Raw genomic sequence first — 3,850 nt, 5'->3', positions numbered from 1 at the left:
GATAATGACTTGCAAATTCTTTTAACACCTGGTACGGGAACAACTGAGTGCCCTAAGAGTTAAAAAAAAATAGTGCAGAAGCTCTAAAATAGATTCAAAATTTAGTATAACTTTACAGCTTCTCTCACTGAGAATGTGGGTGTCTCTGAAAACAGCCTTTGGCCAATAATTCGGAGCAAAGAGAGATTAAGCTCTTTCCTCTCGGATGCGACGAGCCAACTGTACGTCCTTGGGCATGATCGTTTCCCGTTTTGCGTGGATGGCACACAAATTAGTGTCTTCAAACCAACTAAATAGGCTTCACTAGCTTCCTGCAAAGCCATAACAGCTGAACTTGGGAGGCGAAGATCGGTCTTAAAATTCTGTGCAATCTCTCGTACCCGACGTTGAAAGGGCAGCTTGCGGATTAGAAACTCCGTCGACTTCTGGTACCGTCGGATCTCCCGGAGAGCCGCAGTGCCCGGTCGGAAGCGGTGAGGTTTCTTCGCGCCGCCAGTAGCAGGAGCGCTCTTACGAGCTGCCTTAGTGGCCAACTGCTTGGGGGGTGCCTTGCCTCCCGTGGACTTACGGGCAGTCTGCTTTGTACGAGCCATGAGTAAAAATAAACTAAACGGAATCTACCGGAAGAACCAAAATCGAAAGCGTGGAGCTGTTGCCGCCTTCATTTATATACACAAACCCGTTCTGATCGGAACGTTGGAAATGTTGGAGTTTGAATTGATTGGTTAAAAATAAAAGCCCACAAGTAGCTGAACGTATCAACAATTTGAATGGAAATCGAGTCTCACCATAACCATTTTCTCTCCAGGCTTGTATGCTGATTTTTCTGTTTATCTTGTCTCCTACTTTGGGTCTTGATTCTCTAGCAATTTTTCATTCTATCCTATACATTATGCTGTTTAAGCTGTGCTTCAATTGTAACATACAAATTTCATATTTTCTTTGAAGCAGTGATAAAGCACCAATAAAATGTGAACGTACACACACGCATACATATTTACTTGGAGTCAGGAACTAGTCCTCTTGGTTAGCATTTGAAAAAGCCTACTGGAATATAATTTGTTAAATCGTTTACCTCTTTGCTTCATATTCCTTTCCTTTGCTTCTTCAAATTTTTAAGTACAAGTCACAATACTTTAACAATTTCCTCATTCAACCTTCCTTAAGTTCTGGGCTCTTCCTTACCCTCCCCTTACCCTTACCATCCCTCCTGTCCTGTCCATAGAGACTCATAGTCATCGAACCAGATTTAGCTTGTGTAAACTTTCTTTCCTTTTGTTAAGCAGCCCGTCTATCAGAAACAGTGATTTCCTGAATATAACATTTATACCCTTGTAAATTTCACTTCCATACAACATTAAACAGTAGAAAATGGGCAGAGTGGATTATCAGAACAGTCCGGATGCTGGGGAAGTTGCTAACCCAGTAGCTTGTTGCAAAAGGTTAACACTCTTGTCTGGTCATCTCGTTAATAAAAAGGAGTTACACTTATACTTTCAAATATTCTAGCCAGATACACCAACTCGAACTCCAATGTTTTATCTATTTAGAAATAGCTGCTTTTGTAGAGTAAGCCCGTTCACAGGGCTCACATTGTAATTAACTGTAACTCTACCTGAACAAGGGAGAATTGGCCTTAAAACCACTTTCAAAAGTTTTTTTAATCAAATAATATTTGTTCTCTTGACCAATTTTCACAATTAACATACACAATTAATTTTCTCAGTTCATATTTTATTTTAAAATACTAATATATTACAATTTTGTTATACATATAAAAATATTTATTGATAAAATCATTTATAATCTTCACATTTGTAATACATAATTACCATGATAATAATAGCAATTATCAATTAAAACTTTACAAAACACTTTACTTATGTCATCTCATTTGATCCTTGTAACAGCTCAGTGAAGTTGGTGTCCTGATTATCCCAATTTTAGAGAAAAGGAACCTGAAGGCCAGATAGTATAATTTACCTATGGTCACATAACTGGAAAGCATTTAAGGTAGGATTTGAATATTTTACATTAAAAGTTGAAAGACAGGTGAGTATTAATCTAAAAGAAAGAAAAAATAATTCAACAGTCCTTTTGTACTTTCTTCTCTCTAGGTTTTTCCAGACAGCATTCTCCCCTGGTTCTCTTTCTACATACCTGACCACTCCTCTGTCTCCTTTGCTGGATTCTCCTCCACACGACACTCTCTAACTGCAGCTGTGCTTCCCAGTTCTGTCCTAGGCCTTCTCTTTTCTTTATACACTACTTAACTTGGTGATCTCATTAGCTCTCATATATTTAACTATCATCTCTATGCTTGTGATTCTCAAATCTACTTATCCTGCCCCAAACTCTGCTGACCTCCAATCTCACATCTCCAAATGCCTTTGAGACATCTGCAACTGGATATCCAATAGACATTTTAAACTCCACATGCCCAAAATAGAAATTATCTCTACCCGGTCCTAGAAGCTCACAGTCTTGGTGTTAACTCCTCACTATCTCTCACTTCCCATATCCAATCTGTTGCCAAAGTCATTGATCTCACCTTTGCAACATCTCTCCAATACAGCTCCTTTTCTCTTTTGACACTGCCACCACTCTAATGCAGGTCCTCAACTCTCTCTCTCACTCCAATCTCCTGATTTTCCTAAAGCACAGGACTAACTATCCATCCTCCCTCCCCTTACCCCTTCCTCAATAAACTTCAGCGACTCCCTATTGCCTCCAGTATCAAATACAAAATGCTCTATTTGGCATTCAAAGTCCTTTATAACCTAGCTCCTTTCTCTTCACCTTTCCAGTATTCTTACTCTTGGACATGTACTCTGATCTAATGACATTGGACTCTTGGCTGTTCTACTAGCAAGACACTCCATCTCTCAGATTCTAGGCTTTTTTCCCTGGCTGTCTCCCATGGCTGGAATGCTCTCCCTCCTTACCTCTGGTTACTTACTTTAAGTGTCAAGCAAAATCCCACATTTTGCTGAAAGCCTTGCCCAACCCCTCTTAATTCTGGGGACTTCTCTCTGTTAATTATTTTCTATTTATCCTATATACAGCTTGCTTTGTATGTGTTTGTTTGCATGTTCTCTCTGCCATTAGACTGTAAGCTTTTGAAGGGCAGGGACTGTCTTCTGCCTCTTTTTGTATCTTCAGAGCTCAGCACAGTTTTTATTGCTTGCTTGATTGAGTGTAGTATTGAATCATGACAATTCAGTTACATATATAACTTGAAGGACTTCTGGAGTAGATAAAGAAAGTGCAAAATGTAAAATCCAAACAATTACAAATTATTTGGAAAGGAGACTTTGCATCTAAAATATTGTTGGCATATTGTCATTCTTTTCATCAATGGGCACATATACAATGAAGCTTGATTTTACATTTCATGGCCTAAATTGTTGGCCTAGTTAATTCAGCTATAGTATTCAGGGCTTTTAGTTAAAGTGCTTCACAAACAGTTGAGAGAAATTAATATTATGCTCATATTAATAGCTAATTCTTAATTGTGATCCACCCTTTTTCCTTCATTTTCTGTAAAGGCCCAAGTCGTGTTTAGGTCAGTCAGTCTCTGAAGGGCATGGATAATTGATGAGATTGCTCTTAGCCCTCAAGCAACTTGCTAGTCAATTTTGGGCAGAGATCTAATCCAGTTCAGGTGAGCTCATACCCTAGACAAAGGAACCCCTGTCCTTGATCTCCTCAGTTACAGTTTAGGGTGACCCAGTTCTGAAGGAGAAAACCAATCAGAGAGATTTGGATGGGAATAGCTTTCCCTGCCTAGACTGATGGAAGCTGCTGAGTCTCACAATCAAGCCACATTTTCAGCAGGTGGAGCTGAAGA

The 3,850-nt window shown here is 39.3% G+C and overlaps 1 pseudogene; it reads right to left on the bottom strand.

The window, feature by feature from the left end:
• On the bottom strand, positions 1 to 713 carry LOC110194437 (histone H3-like; annotated as a pseudogene).
• Positions 714 to 3,850: the final 3,137 nt, after the last annotated feature.

This window comes from Phascolarctos cinereus, unplaced genomic scaffold (assembly GCF_003287225.1).
Source record: "Phascolarctos cinereus isolate Bilbo 61053 unplaced genomic scaffold, phaCin_HiC Scaffold_5;HRSCAF=322, whole genome shotgun sequence".
Lineage (NCBI taxonomy): Eukaryota > Metazoa > Chordata > Mammalia > Diprotodontia > Phascolarctidae > Phascolarctos > Phascolarctos cinereus.
Note: the sequence above shows the minus strand (reverse complement) of the source record. Positions and strands in the feature narration are given on the sequence as shown.